Source organism: Dendrobates tinctorius, unplaced genomic scaffold (assembly GCF_039654945.1).
Source record: "Dendrobates tinctorius isolate UK_male_01 unplaced genomic scaffold, ASM3965494v1 ptg000251l, whole genome shotgun sequence".
NCBI lineage: Eukaryota > Metazoa > Chordata > Amphibia > Anura > Dendrobatidae > Dendrobates > Dendrobates tinctorius.
The window spans coordinates 9,984,457-10,001,143 of NW_027361918.1; the positions used below are offsets into that span (position 1 = coordinate 9,984,457).

At 53.5% G+C, this 16,687-nt stretch overlaps 1 protein-coding gene across 4 annotated transcripts in view; it reads left to right on the forward strand.

The window, feature by feature from the left end:
- Positions 1-7,536: 7,536 nt before the first annotated feature.
- The window catches only part of LOC141065386 (uncharacterized), a 109,452-nt gene continuing 100,301 nt past the window's right edge, over positions 7,537-16,687 (forward strand). The window contains exon 1 of one of the 4 annotated variants that reach the window (XM_073557853.1): positions 7,537-7,727. The gene's annotated coding sequence lies outside the window, so the exon portion shown is untranslated. The remainder of the gene's footprint in view (positions 7,728-16,687) is intronic. The other 3 variants (XM_073557852.1, XM_073557851.1, XM_073557854.1) reach the window with 3 other exon arrangements.

Below are 16,687 nucleotides of genomic sequence, written 5' to 3' on the forward strand. Positions count from 1 at the left end.
AGGAGATTTACATGTGAGGGATGTATTGGGAGACATACAGTTGTAGCCAAAAGTATTGACACCCCTGCAATTCTGTCAGATAATACTCAGTTTCTTCCTGAAAATCATTGCAAACACAAATTCTTTGCTATTATTATCTTCATTTAATTTGTCTTAAATGAAAAAACACAAAAAGAATTGTCCTAAAGCCAAATTGGATATAATTCCACACCAAACATAAAAAAGAGGGTGGACAAAAGTATTGGCACTGTTTGAAAAATCCTGTGATGCTTCTCTAAGTTGTGTAATTACCAGCACCTGTAACTTACCTGTGGCACCTAACAGGTGTTGGCAATAACTAAATCACACTTGCAGCCAGTTGACATGGATTAAAGTTGACTCAACCTCTGTCCTGTGTCCTCGTGTGTACCACATTGAGCATGGAGAAAAGAAAGAAGACCAAAGAACTGTCTGAGGACTTGAGAAACCAAATTGTGAGGAAGCATGAGCAATCTCAAGGCTACAAGTCCATCTCCAAAGACCTGAATGTTCCTGTGTCTACCGTGCGCAGTGTCATCAAGAAGTGTAAAGCCCATGGCACTGTGGCTAACCTCCCTAGATGTGGACGGAAAAGAGAAATTGACAAGAGATTTCAACACAAGATTGTGCGGATGTTGGATAAAGAACCTCCACTAACATCCAAACAAGTTCAAGCTGCCCTGCAGTCCGAGGGTACAACAGTGTCAACCCGTACTATCCGTCGGCGTCTGAATGAAAAGGGACTGTATGGTAAGAGACCCAGGAAGACCCCACTTCTTACCCCGAGACATAAAAAAGCCAGGCTGGAGTTTGCCAAAACTTACCTGAAAAAGTCTAAAACGTTTTGGAAGAATGTTCTCTGGTCAGATGAGACAAAAGTAGAGCTTTTTGGGCAAAGGCATCAACATAGAGTTTACAGGAGAAAAAAAGAGGCATTCAAAGAAAAGTACATGGTCCCTACAGTCAAACATGGAGGAGGTTCCCTGATGTTTTGGGGTTGCTTTGCTGCCTCTGGCACTGGACTGCTTGACCGTGTGCATGGCATTATGAAGTCAGAAGACTACCAACAAATTTTGCAGCATAATGTAGGGCCCAGTGTGAGAAAGCTGGGTCTCCCTCAGAGGTCATGGGTCTTCCAGCAGGACAATAACCCAAAACACACTTCAAAAAGCACTAGAAAATGGTTTGAGAGAAAGCACTGGAGACTTCTAAGGTGGCCAGCAATGAGTCCAGACCTGAATCCCATAGAACACCTGTGGAGAGATGTAAAAATGGCAGTTTGGAGAAGGCACCCTTCAAATATCAGGGACTTGGAGTAGTTTTCCAAAGAAGAATGGTCTAAAATTCCAGCAGAGCATTGTAAGAAACTCATTGATGGTTACCGGAAGCGGTTGGTCGCAGTTATTTTGGCTAAAGGTTGTGCAACCAAGTATTAGGCTGAGGGTGCCAATACTTTTGTCTGGCCCATTTTTGGAGTTTTGTGTGAAATGATCAATGTTTTGCTTTTTGCTTCATTCTCTTTTTGTGTTTTTTCATTTAAGACAAATTAAATGAAGATAATAATACCAAAGAATTTGTGTTTGCAATCATTTTCAGGAAGAAACTGAGTATTATCTGACAGAATTGCAGGGGTGTCAATACTTTTGGCCATAACTGTACATGTGAGTGGCATATGTGTCAGGGGTGTGAGGGGCGCGGTGGGAGATGTACGTGTGAGGGGTGCGGCGGGAGACGGACGTGTGAGGGGTGCGGCGGGAGACGGACGTGTGAGGGCAGACGGACGTGTGAGGGGAGCGGCGGGAGACGGGCATTTGTGAGGGGAGCGGGGGGAGATGGACCTGGGAGGGGCGCGGCGGGAGATGGACCTGGGAGGGGCGCGGCGGGAGACTTACGTGTGTGAGGGGCGCGGCGGGAGACGGACCTGGGAGGGGCGCGGCGGGAGACGGACCTGGGAGGGGTGCACAGTGAGACGGACCTGGGAGGGGTGCAGCGGGAGACGGACCTGTGAGAGGGGAGCGGTGGGAGACGGACGTATGAGGGGTGCGCAGGGAGATGGACCTGTGAGGGGTGCAGCGGGAGACGGACCTGTGAGAGGGGAGCGGTGGGAGACGGACGTATGAGGGGTGCGCAGGGAGACGGACCTGTGAGGGGTGCAGCGGGAGACGGACCTGTGAGAGGGGAGCGGTGGGAGACGGACGTATGAGGGGTGCGCAGGGAGACGGACCTGTGAGGGGTGCGGCGGGAGACGGACCTGTGAGAGGGGAGCAGTGGGAGACGGACGTATGAGGGGTGCGCAGGGAGACGGACCTGTGAGAGGTGCGGAGGGAGACGGACTGTGAGGGGTGCACAGTGAGACGGACCTGGGAGGGGTGCGGCGGGAGACGGACCTGGGAGGGGTTCGGCGGGAGACGGACCTGGGAGGGCTGCGGCGGGAGACGGACCTGGGAGGGGTGCGCAGTGAGACGGGCCTGGGAGGGGTTCGCAGTGAGACGGGCCTGGGAAGGGTGCGGCGGGAGACGGACAGGGAGGGGCGCGGCGGGAGACGGACCTGGGAGGGGCGCGGCGGGAGACGGACCTGGGAGGGGTGCGCAGTGAGACGGACTGTGAGGGGCGCGGCGGGAGACGGACTGTGAGGAGTGCGCAGTGAGACGGACTGTGAGGGGCGCGAAGTGAGACGGACTGTGAGGGGTGCGCAGTGAGACGGACTGTGAGGGGTGCGCAGTGAGACGGGCCTGGGAGGGGTGCGCAGTGAGACGGACTGTGAGGAGTGCGCAGTGAGACGGACTGTGAGGGGTGCGCAGTGAGACGGACTGTGAGGAGTGCGCAGTGAGACGGACTGTGAGGGGTGCGCAGTGAGACGGACTGTGAGGGGTGCGCAGTGAGACGGACTGTGAGGGGTGCGCAGTGAGACGGACTGTGAGGGGTGCGCAGTGAGACGGACTGTGAGGGGTGCGCAGTGAGACGGACTGTGAGGGGTGCGCAGTGAGACGGACTGTGAGGGGTGCGCAGTGAGACGGGCCTGGGAGGGGTGCGCAGTGAGACGGACTGTGAGGAGTGCGCAGTGAGACGGACTGTGAGGGGTGCGCAGTGAGACGGACTGTGAGGAGTGCGCAGTGAGACGGAATGTGAGGGGTGCGCAGTGAGACGGACTGTGAGGGGTGCGCAGTGAGACGGACTGTGAGGGGTGCGCAGTGAGACGGACTGTGAGGAGTGCGCAGTGAGACGGACCTTGGAGGGGTGCGCAGTGAGACGGACTGTGAGGGGTGCGCAGTGAGACGGACTGTGAGGAGAGCGCAGTGAGACGGACTGTGAGGGGTGCGCAGTGAGACGGACTGTGAGGGGTGCGCAGTGAGACGGGCCTGGGAGGAGTGCGCAGTGAGACGGACTGTGAGGGGTGCGCAGTGAGACGGACTGTGAGGGGTGCGCAGTGAGACGGACTGTGAGGGGTGCGCAGTGAGACGGACTGTGAGGGGTGCGCAGTGAGACGGACTGTGAGGGGTGCGCAGTGAGACGGACTGTGAGGGGTGCGCAGTGAGACGGACTGTGAGGGGTGCGCAGTGAGACGGACTGTGAGGGGTGCGCAGTGAGACGGACTGCGAGGGGTGCGCAGTGAGACGGACTGCGAGGGGTGCGCAGTGAGACGGACTGCGAGGGGTGCGCAGTGAGACGGACTGCGAGGGGTGCGCAGTGAGACGGACTGCGAGGGGTGCGCAGTGAGACGGACTGCGAGGGGTGCGCAGTGAGACGGACTGTGAGGGGTGCGCAGTGAGACGGACTGTGAGGGGTGCGCAGTGAGACGGACTGTGAGGGGTGCGCAGTGAGACGGACTGTGAGGAGTGCGCAGTGAGACGGACCTTGGAGGGGTGCGCAGTGAGACGGACTGTGAGGGGTGCGCAGTGAGACGGACTGTGAGGAGTGCGCAGTGAGACGGACTGTGAGGAGTGCGCAGTGAGACGGACCTTGGAGGGGTGCGCAGTGAGACGGACTGAGGGGCGCGCAGTGAGACGGACTGTGAGGAGTGCGCAGTGAGACGGACCTTGGAGGGGTGCGCAGTGAGACGGACTGTGAGGGGTGCGCAGTGAGACGGACTGTGAGGAGTGCGCAGTGAGACGGACTGTGAGGGGTGCGCAGTGAGACGGACTGTGAGGAGTGCGCAGTGAGACGGACTGTGAGGGGTGCGCAGTGAGACGGACTGTGAGGAGTGCGCAGTGAGACGGACTGTGAGGAGTGCGCAGTGAGACGGACCTTGGAGGGGTGCGCAGTGAGACGGACTGTGAGGGGTGCGCAGTGAGACAGGCCTGGGAGGGGTGCGCAGTGAGACGGACTGTGAGGGGTGCGCAGTGAGACGGACTGTGAGGAGTGCGCAGTGAGACGGACTGTGAGGAGTGCGCAGTGAGACGGACCTTGGAGGGGTGCGCAGTGAGACGGACTGTGAGGGGTGCGCAGTGAGACGGACTGTGAGGAGTGCGCAGTGAGACGGACTGTGAGGGGTGCGCAGTGAGACAGGCCTGGGAGGGGTGCGCAGTGAGACGGACTGTGAGGGGTGCGCAGTGAGACGGACTGTGAGGAGTGCGCAGTGAGACGGACTGTGAGGAGTGCGCAGTGAGACGGACCTTGGAGGGGTGCGCAGTGAGACGGACTGTGAGGGGTGCGCAGTGAGACGGACTGTGAGGAGTGCGCAGTGAGACGGACTGTGAGGGGTGCGCAGTGAGACGGACTGTGAGGAGTGCGCAGTGAAACGGACTGTGAGGAGTGCGCAGTGAGACGGACTGTGAGGAGTGCGCAGTGAGACGGACTGTGAGGGGTGCGCAGTGAGACGGACTGTGAGGGGTGCGCAGTGAGACGGACTGTGAGGAGTGCGCAGTGAGACGGACTGTGAGGAGTGCGCAGTGAGACGGACCTTGGAGGGGTGCGCAGTGAGACGGACTGTGAGGAGTGCGCAGTGAGACGGACTGTGAGGAGTGCGCAGTGAGACGGACTGTGAGGGGTGCGCAGTGAGACGGACTGTGAGGGGTGCGCAGTGAGACGGACTGTGAGGGGTGCGCAGTGAGACGGACTGTGAGGGGTGCGCAGTGAGACGGACTGTGAGGGGTGCGCAGTGAGACGGACTGTGAGGGGTGCGCAGTGAGACGGACTGTGAGGGGTGCGCAGTGAGACGGACTGTGAGGGGTGCGCAGTGAGACGGACTGTGAGGGGTGCGCAGTGAGACGGACTGTGAGGGGTGCGCAGTGAGACGGACTGTGAGGAGTGCGCAGTGAGACGGACTGTGAGGAGTGCGCAGTGAGACGGACTGTGAGGGGTGCGCAGTGAGACGGACTGTGAGGGGTGCGCAGTGAGACGGACTGTGAGGGGTGCGCAGTGAGACGGACTGTGAGGAGTGCGCAGTGAGACGGACTGTGAGGGGTGCGCAGTGAGACGGACTGTGAGGGGTGCGCAGTGAGACGGACTGTGAGGAGTGCGCAGTGAGACGGGCCTGGGAGGGGTGCGCAGTGAGACGGACCTTGGAGGGGTGAGCAGTGAGACGGACTGTGAGGGGTGCGCAGTGAGACGGACTGTGAGGGGTGCGCAGTGAGACGGGCCTGGGAGGGGTGCGCAGTGAGACGGACTGTGAGGGGTGCGCAGTGAGACGGACTGTGAGGGGTGCGCAGTGAGACGGACTGTGAGGGGTGCGCAGTGAGACGGACTGTGAGGGGTGCGCAGTGAGACGGACTGTGAGGGGTGCGCAGTGAGACGGACTGTGAGGGGTGCGCAGTGAGACGGACTGTGAGGGGTGCGCAGTGAGACGGACTGTGAGGGGTGCGCAGTGAGACGGACTGTGAGGGGTGCGCAGTGAGACGGACTGTGAGGGGTGCGCAGTGAGACGGACTGTGAGGGGTGCGCAGTGAGACGGACTGTGAGGGGTGCGCAGTGAGACGGACTGTGAGGGGTGCGCAGTGAGACGGACTGTGAGGAGTGCGCAGTGAGACGGACTGTGAGGGGTGCGCAGTGAGACGGACTGTGAGGGGTGCGCAGTGAGACGGACTGTGAGGGGTGCGCAGTGAGACGGACTGTGAGGGGTGCGCAGTGAGACGGACTGTGAGGGGTGCGCAGTGAGACGGACTGTGAGGGGTGCGCAGTGAGACGGACTGTGAGGAGTGCGCAGTGAGACGGACTGTGAGGGGTGCGCAGTGAGACGGACTGTGAGGGGTGCGCAGTGAGACGGACTGTGAGGGGTGCGCAGTGAGACGGACCTTGGAGGGGTGCGCAGTGAGACGGACTGTGAGGGGTGCGCAGTGAGACGGACCTTGGAGGGGTGCGCAGTGAGACGGACTGTGAGGGGTGCGCAGTGAGACGGACCTTGGAGGGGTGCGCAGTGAGACGGACTGTGAGGGGTGCGCAGTGAGACGGACTGTGAGGGGTGCGCAGTGAGACGGACTGTGAGGGGTGCGCAGTGAGACGGACTGTGAGGGGTGCGCAGTGAGACGGACTGTGAGGAGTGCGCAGTGAGACGGACTGTGAGGGGTGCGCAGTGAGACGGACCTTGGAGGGGTGCGCAGTGAGACGGACTGTGAGGGGTGCGCAGTGAGACGGACTGTGAGGGGTGCGCAGTGAGACGGACTGTGAGGGGTGCGCAGTGAGACGGACTGTGAGGGGTGCGCAGTGAGACGGACTGTGAGGGGTGCGCAGTGAGACGGACTGTGAGGGGTGCGCAGTGAGACGGACTGTGAGGAGTGCGCAGTGAGACGGACTGTGAGGAGTGCGCAGTGAGACGGACTGTGAGGAGTGCGCAGTGAGACGGACTGTGAGGGGTGCGCAGTGAGACGGACTGTGAGGAGTGCGCAGTGAGACGGACTGTGAGGGGTGCGCAGTGAGACGGACTGTGAGGAGTGCGCAGTGAGACGGACTGTGAGGGGTGCGCAGTGAGACGGACTGTGAGGGGTGCGCAGTGAGACGGACTGTGAGGAGTGCGCAGTGAGACGGACTGTGAGGGGTGCGCAGTGAGACGGACTGTGAGGGGTGCGCAGTGAGACGGACTGTGAGGGGTGCGCAGTGAGACGGACTGTGAGGAGTGCGCAGTGAGACGGACTGTGAGGAGTGCGCAGTGAGACGGACTGTGAGGAGTGCGCAGTGAGACGGGCTGTGAGGAGTGCGCAGTGAGACGGACTGTGAGGGGTGCGCAGTGAGACGGACTGTGAGGGGTGCGCAGTGAGACGGACTGTGAGGGGTGCGCAGTGAGACGGACTGTGAGGGGTGCGCAGTGAGACGGACTGTGAGGGTGCGCAGTGAGACGGACTGTAAGGAGTGCGCAGTGAGACGGACTGTGAGGGGTGCGCAGTGAGACGGACTGTGAGGGGTGCGCAGTGAGACGGACTGTGAGGGGCGCGGCGGGAGATGTACTTGTGATGACCTAAGCTGCTATTACACGGTTCTTCCAGTAGAGCGCGCTCCCTCACTTTCCCGTTCTCTCGCGGTCTCCGTTCCGCGGCTCCTGATTCGCTGACCAATCACAGGCCGTCTCTGCCGCAGCCGCGGTTGACAGCAGTGAGCGCGCCTTGTGAGCGCGCAGCGTGACGTCTCCGCTAGTTCTGCGCATGCGTGGACGATCTGTCATGGCGGCGCCCGTTGTACGGAGAGCTGAGTGAAGAGACCTGACAGCCGCCGGCAGCGCGTTCTCTTCTCCTGGCGCCACCTGGGCCGCTATGAGGGCAGGAGTGTGAGCTGTGAGGCAGGTATGGCTTCCCCGGTCTTACATGGCCCCGGCCCGTGCACCTGTCACACGCATCATGTATGTGGCATGTGTTGTATACGAAGATGACGTCACCAGAGCGCGGTATACAGAGGAAGCCCCGCCCATGTGTGGACATCCCCTTATATACGGGTGTGATGTGGATGACTGAGCGTTCTGCTTCAGTCTCTGATAGTTAAAATCATTTTTGGCATAAGTGCTGTATATTGGGGGGATAGTGCTGTATATGGGGGGGATAGAGTGCTGTATATGGGGGATAGAGTGCTGTATATGGGGGGGATAGAGTGCTGTATATGGGGGGATAGTGCTGTATATGGGGGGGATAGAGTGCTGTATATGGGGGGATAGAGTGCTGTATATGGGGGGATAGTGCTGTATATGGGGGGGATAGAGTGCTGTATATGGGGGATAGAGTGCTGTATATGGGGGGGATAGAGTGCTGTATATGGGGGGGATAGAGTGCTGTATATGGGGGGGATAGAGTGCTGTATATGGGGGGATAGAGTGCTGTATATGGGGGGATAGTGCTGTATATGGGGGGGATAGAGTGCTGTATATGGGGGGATAGAGTGCTGTATATGGGGGGATAGTGCTGTATATGGGGGGGATAGAGTGCTGTATATGGGGGATAGAGTGCTGTATATGGGGGGGATAGAGTGCTGTATATGGGGGGGATAGAGTGCTGTATATGGGGGGGATAGAGTGCTGTATATGGGGGGATAGAGTGCTGTATATGGGGGGATAGAGTGCTGTATATGGGGGGGGATAGAGTGCTGTATATGGGGGGGATAGAGTGCTGTATATGGGGGGGATAGAGTGCTGTATATGGGGGGGATAGAGTGCTGTATATGGGGGGGGATAGAGTGCTGTATATGGGGGGGGATAGAGTGCTGTATATGGGGGGGGATAGAGTGCTGTATATGGGGGGGGATAGAGTGCTGTATATGGGGGGGATGGAGTGCTGTATATGAGGGGATGGAGTGCTGTATATGAGGGGATGGAGTGCTGTATATGAGGGGATGGAGTGCTGTATATGGGGGATGGAGTACTGTATATGGGGGTAGAGTGCTGTATATGGGGGGATAGAGTGCTGTATATGGGGGATAGAGTGCTGTATATGGGGCAGGTGTGTTGTATATGGGGGATAGAGTGCTGTATATGGGGGGATAGAGTACTGTATATGGTGTGATAGTGCTGTATATGGTGTGATAGCTGTATATGGGGCAGTTGTGTATGGGGGTTAGAGTGCTGTATATAGGGGTTAGAGTGCTGTATATGGGGGATAGAGTACTGTATATGGGGCAGGTGTGTTGTATATGGGGGGATATAGTGCTGTATATGGGGGGATAGTGCTGTATATGGGGGGGATAGAGTGCTGTATATGGGGGGGATAGAGTGCTGTATATGGGGGGGATAGAGTGCTGTATATGGGGGGGATAGAGTGCTGTATATGGGGGGGATAGAGTGCTGTATATGGGGGGGTAGAGTGCTGTATATGGGGGGGATAGAGTGCTGTATATGGGGGGGATAGAGTGCTGTATATGGGGGGGATAGAGTGCTGTATATTGGGGGGGATAGAGTGCTGTATATTGGGGGGATAGAGTGCTGTATATTGGGGGGATAGAGTGCTGTGTATGGGGGGGATAGAGTGCTGTGTATGGGGGGGATAGAGTGCTGTGTATGGGGGGGATAGAGTGCTGTATATGGGGGGATAGAGTGCTGTATATGGGGGGATAGAGTGCTGTATATGGGGGGATAGAGTGCTGTATATGGGGGGATAGAGTGCTGTATATGGGGGGATAGAGTGCTGTATATGGGGGGGATAGAGTGCTGTATATGGGGGGGATAGAGTGCTGTATATGGGGGGGATAGAGTGCTGTATATGGGGGATAGTGCTGTATATGGGGGATAGTGCTGTACATGGGGGATAGTGCTGTATATTGGGGGATAGAGTGCTGTATATGGGGGGATAGAGTGCTGTATATGGGGGATAGAGTGCTGTATATGGGGGATAGAGTGCTGTATATGGGGGGGATAGAGTGCTGTATATGGGGGGGGATAGAGTGCTGTATATGGGGGGGATAGAGTGCTGTATATGGGGGGGATAGAGTGCTGTATATGGGGGGGATAGAGTGCTGTATATGGGGGGGGATAGAGTGCTGTATATGGGGGGGATAGAGTGCTGTATATGGGGGGGATAGAGTGCTGTATATGGGGGATGGAGTACTGTATATGGGGGTAGAGTGCTGTATATGGGGCAGGTGTGCTGTATATGGGGGGATAGAGTGCTGTATATGGGGCAGGTGTGTTGTATATGGGGGATAGAGTGCTGTATATGGGGCAGGTGTGTTGTATATGGGGATAGAGTGCTGTATATGGGGGGATAGAGTACTGTATATGGTGTGATAGTGCTGTATATGGTGTGATAGCTGTATATGGGGCAGTTGTGTATGGGGGTTAGAGTGCTGTATATAGGGGTTAGAGTGCTGTATATGGGGGATAGAGTACTGTATATGGGGCAGGTGTGTTGTATATGGGGGGATAGAATGCTGTATATGGGGGGATAGTGCTGTATATGGGGGGATAGTGCTGTATATGGGGGGGATAGAGTGCTGTATATGGGGGGGATAGAGTGCTGTATATGGGGGGGATAGAGTGCTGTATATGGGGGGATAGAGTGCTGTATATGGGGGGGATAGAGTGCTGTATATGGGGGGATAGAGTGCTGTATATGGGGGGGATAGAGTGCTGTATATGGGGCAGGTGTGTTGTATATGGGGGATAGAGTGCTGTATATGGGGCAGGTGTGTTGTATATGGGGGGATAGAGTGCTGTATATGGTGTGATAGCTGTATATGGGGCAGTTGTGTATGGGGGTTAGAGTGCTGTATATAGGGGTTAGAGTGCTGTATATGGGGGATAGAGTACTGTATATGGGGCAGGTGTGTTGTATATGGGGGGATAGAATGCTGTATATGGGGGGATAGTGCTGTATATGGGGGGGATAGAGTGCTGTATATGGGGGGATAGAGTGCTGTATATGGGGGGGATAGAGTGCTGTATATGGGGGGGATAGAGTGCTGTATATGGGGGGGATAGAGTGCTGTATATGGGGGGGATAGAGTGCTGTATATGGGGGGATAGAGTGCTGTATATGGGGGGGGATAGAGTGCTGTATATGGGGGGGAGAGAGTGCTGTATATTGGGGGGATAGAGTGCTGTATATTGGGGGGGATAGAGTGCTGTGTATGGGGGGGATAGAGTGCTGTATATGGGGGGATAGAGTGCTGTATATGGGGGGATAGAGTGCTGTATATGGGGGGATAGAGTGCTGTATATGGGGGGATAGAGTGCTGTATATGGGGGGGATAGAGTGCTGTATATGGGGGGGATAGAGTGCTGTATATGGGGGGGATAGAGTGCTGTATATGGGGGGGATAGAGTGCTGTATATGGGGGGGATAGAGTGCTGTATATGGGGGGGATAGAGTGCTGTATATGGGGGGGATAGAGTGCTGTATATGGGGGGGATAGAGTGCTGTATATGGGGGGGATAGAGTGCTGTATATGGGGGGGATAGAGTGCTGTATATGGGGGGGATAGAGTGCTGTATATGGGGGGGATAGAGTGCTGTATATGGGGGGGATAGAGTGCTGTATATGAGGGGATGGAGTGCTGTATATGGGGGGATGGAGTGCTGTATATGGGGGGATGGAGTGCTGTATATGGGGGGATGGAGTGCTGTATATGGGGGGATGGAGTGCTGTATATGGGGGGATGGAGTACTGTATATGGGGGTAGAGTGCTGTATATGGGGCAGGTGTGCTGTATATGGGGGGATAGAGTGCTGTATATGGGGCAGGTGTGTTGTATATGGGGGATAGAGTGCTGTATATGGGGCAGGTGTGTTGTATATGGGGGATAGAGTGCTGTATATGGGGGGATAGAGTACTGTATATGGTGTGATAGTGCTGTATATGGTGTGATAGCTGTATATGGGGCAGTTGTGTATGGGGGTTAGAGTGCTGTATATAGGGGTTAGAGTGCTGTATATGGGGGATAGAGTACTGTATATGGGGCAGGTGTGTTGTATATGGGGGGATAGAATGCTGTATATGGGGGGATAGTGCTGTATATGGGGGGATAGTGCTGTATATGGGGGGATAGTGCTGTATATGGGGGGATAGTGCTGTATATGGGGGGATAGAGTGCTGTATATGGGGGGATAGTGCTGTATATGGGGGGATAGAGTGCTGTATATTGGGGGATAGAGTGCTGTATATGGGGGGATAGTGCTGTATATGGGGGGATAGTGCTGTATATGGGGGGATAGTGTGCTGTATATGGGGGGATAGTGCTGTATATGGGGGGGATAGAGTGCTGTATATTGGGGGATAGAGTGCTGTATATGGGGGGATAGTGCTGTATATTGGGGGGATAGAGTGCTGTATATTGGGGGGATAGAGTGCTGTATATTGGGGGGATAGAGTGCTGTATATTGGGGGGATAGAGTGCTGTATATTGGGGGGATAGAGTGCTGTATATTGGGGGGATAGAGTGCTGTATATTGGGGGGATAGAGTGCTGTATATGGGGGGATAGAGTGCTGTATATGGGGGGGATAGAGTGCTGTATATGGGGGGGATAGAGTGCTGTATATGGGGGGATAGAGTGCTGTATATGGGGGGATAGAGTGCTGTATTTGGGGGGATAGAGTGCTGTATATGGGGGGGATAGAGTGCTGTATATGGGGGGATAGAGTGCTGTATATTGGGGGGGATAGAGTGCTGTATATTGGGGGGGATAGAGTGCTGTATATTGGGGGGGATAGAGTGCTGTATATTGGGGGGGATAGAGTGCTGTATATTGGGGGGATAGAGTGCTGTATATTGGGGGGATAGAGTGCTGTATATGGGGGGATAGAGTGCTGTGTATGGGGGGATAGAGTGCTGTGTATGGGGGGATAGAGTGCTGTGTATGGGGGGATAGAGTGCTGTGTATGGGGGGATAGAGTGCTGTGTATGGGGGGATAGAGTGCTGTGTATGGGGGGATAGAGTGCTGTGTATGGGGGGATAGAGTGCTGTGTATGGGGGGATAGAGTGCTGTATATGGGGGGATAGAGTGCTGTATATGGGGGGGATAGAGTGCTGTATATGGGGGGGATAGAGTGCTGTATATGGGGGGGATAGAGTGCTGTATATGGGGGATAGAGTGCTGTATATGGGGGATAGAGTGCTGTATATGGGGGGGATAGTGCTGTATATGGGGGGATAGAGTGCTGTATATGGGGGGATAGAGTGCTGTATATGGGGGGATAGAGTGCTGTATATGGGGGGATAGAGTGCTGTATATGGGGGGATAGAGTGCTGTATATGGGGGGGATAGAGTGCTGTATATGGGGGGGGATAGAGTGCTGTATATGGGGGGGGATAGAGTGCTGTATATGGGGGGGATAGAGTGCTGTATATGGGGGGGATAGAGTGCTGTATATGGGGGGGATAGAGTGCTGTATATGGGGGGATAGAGTGCTGTATATGGGGGGATAGAGTGCTGTATATGGGGGGATGGAGTGCTGTGTATGGGGGGATGGAGTGCTGTATATGGGGGGATGGAGTGCTGTATATGGGGGGATGGAGTACTGTATATGGGGGTAGAGTGCTGTATATGGGGCAGGTGTGCTGTATATGGGGGGATAGAGTGCTGTATATGGGGCAGGTGTGTTGTATATGGGGGATAGAGTGCTGTATATGGGGCAGGTGTGTTGTATATGGGGGATAGAGTGCTGTATATGGGGGGATAGAGTACTGTATATGGTGTGATAGTGCTGTATATGGTGTGATAGCTGTATATGGGGCAGTTGTGTATGGGGGTTAGAGTGCTGTATATAGGGGTTAGAGTGCTGTATATGGGGGATAGAGTACTGTATATGGGGCAGGTGTGTTGTATATGGGGGGATAGAATGCTGTATATAGGAGATAGATTACTGTATGTGGGATATAGTGCTGTATATGGGGAATAGAGTACTGTATATGGGGCAGTTGTGTATGGGGGTTAGAGTGCTGTATATGGGGCAGGTGTGTTGTATATGGGGGGGATAGAGTGCTGTATATGGGGGGGATAGAGTACTGTATATGGGGCAGGTGTGTTGTATATGGGGGATAGAGTGCTGTATATGGGGCAGGTGTGCTGTATATGGGGGGATAGAGTGCTGTATATGGGGCAGGTGTGCTGTATATGGGGGGATAGAGTGCTGTATATGGGGCAGGTGTGCTGTGTATGGGGGGATAGAGTGCTGTATATGGGGCAGGTGTGCTGTATATGGGGGGATAGAGTGCTGTATATGGGGCAGGTGTGCTGTACAGTCATGGCCAAAAGTTTTGAGAATGACACAAATATTAATTTTTACAAAGTCTACTGCTTCATTTTTTCTAATGGCAATTTGCATATACTCCAGAATGTTATAAAGAGTGATCAGCTTAACAGCAATTACTTGCAAAGTCAATATTTGCCTAGAAAATGAACTTTATCCCCCAAAACACATTTCAACATCATTGCAGCCCTGCCTTAAAAGGACCAGCTAACATCGTTTCAGTGATTGCTCCATTAACACAGGTGTGGGTGTTGATGAGGACAGGGCTGGAGATCAATCTGTGATGATTAACCCCTTCACCCCCAAGGGTGGTTTGCACGTTCATGACCGGGCCAATTTTTACAATTCTGACCACTGTACCTTTATGAGGTCATAACTCTCGAACGCTTCCATGGATCCCGGTGATTCTGACATTGTTTTCTCGTGACATATTGTACTTCATGTTAGTGGTAAAATTTCATTCAAATAACTTGCGTTTATTTGTGAGAAAAACGGAAATTTGGCGAAAATTTTGAAAATTTCGCAATTTTCCAAATTTGAATTTTTATGCCCTTAAATCACAGAGATACGGCACACAAAAAACTTGATAACTAACATTTCCCACATGTTTACTTTACATCAGCACAATTTTGGAACCAAAATTTTTTTTTGTTAGGAAGTTATAAGGGTTAAAAGTTGACCAGTGATTTCTCATTTTTACAACACCATTTTATTTTTAGGACCACATCACATTTGAAGCCACTTTGAGGGGTGTATATGATAGAAAATACACAAAAGTGACACCATTCTAAAAACTGCACCCCTTAAGGTGCTCAAAACCACATTCAAGAAGTTTATTAACCCTTTAGGTGCGTCACAGGAATTTTTTTGAATATTTAAAAAAAAATGAACATCTAACTTTTTTTCATAAAAAAAATACTTCAGGTTCAATTTTTTTTATTTTACCAAGGGTAACAGGAGAAATTGAACTGCAAAAGTTATTGTGCAATTTGTCCTGAGTACGCAGATACCTGATATGTGGGGGGGAACGACTGTTTCGGCGCATGGCAGAGCTCAGAATGGAAGGAGCGCCGTTTGACTTTTTCAATGCAAAATTGGCTGGAATTCAGATTGGACGCCATGTCACGTTTGGAGAGTCCCTGATGTACCTAAACAGTGGAAACCCCCTACAAGTGACCCCATTTTGGAAACTAGACCCCCCAAGGAACTTATCTAGATATGTGGTGAGAACTTTGAACCCACAAGGGCTTTACAGAAGTTTATAACGTACAGCGGTACAATTAAAAAATCATATTTTTTCCACAAAAATGATCTTTTCACCCCAATTTTTATTTTCCCAAGGGTAACAGGACCCTAACAGTTATTGTGCAATTTGTCCTGAGTACGCTGATACCCCACATGTGGGGGTAAACCACTATTTGGGCGCATGGCAGAGCTCGGAAGGGAAGCAGCGCCATTTGACGTTTTTGGCTGGAATTGAGATCGGACACCATGTCGCGTTTGGAAAACCCCTGATGTACCAAAACAGTGGAAACCCCCCACAAATGACACCATTTTGGAAACTAGACCCCCTAAGGAACTTATCTAGATGTGTGGTGAGAACTTTGAACCCCCATGGGCTTCACAGAAGTTTATAACATAAAGCCATACAATTAAAAAATCATATTTTTTCAACAAAAATGATCTTTTCACCCTCAATTCTTATTTTTCCAAGGGTAACAGGACCCTAAAAGTTATTGTGCAATTTGTCCTGAGTACGCTGATACCCCACATGTGGGGGTAAACCACTATTTGGGCGCATGGCAGAGCTCGGAAGGGAAGCAGCGCCATTTGACGTTTTTGGCTGGAATTGAGATCGGACACCATGTCGCGTTTGGAAAACCCCTGATGTACCAAAACAGTGGAAACCCCCCACAATTGACACCATTTTGGAAACTAGACACCCTAAGGAACTTATCTAGATGTGTGGTGAGAACTTTGAACCCCCATGGGCTTCACAGAAGTTTATAACATAAAGCCATACAATTAAAAAATCATATTTTTTCCACAAAAATGATCTTTTCACCCTCAATTCTTATTTTTCCAAGGGTAACAGGACCCTAAAAGTTATTGTGCAATTTGTCCTGAGTACGCTGATACCCCACATGTGGGGGTAAACCACTATTTGGGGGCATGGCAGAGCTCGGAAGGGAAGCAGCGCCATTTGACGTTTTTGGCTGGAATTGAGATCGGACACCATGTCGCGTTTGGAAAACTCCTGATGTACCAAAACAGTGGAACCCCCCACAAATGACACCATTTTGGAAACTAGACCCCCTAAGGAACTTATCTAGATGTGTGGTGAGCACTTTGACCCCCCCAGTGCTTCACAGAAGTTTACAACGCCCGGGCGTGAAAATAAAAAATTCGTATTTTTTCCACAAACATGATCTTTTAGTCACCATTTTTTTATTTTCCCAAGGGTACCAGGAGAAATTGGACCCCAAAAGTTGTTGTCCAATTTGTCCTGAGTATGCTGATACCCCATATGTGGGAGAAAACTACTGTATGGGCACACGTCGGGGCTTGGAAGGG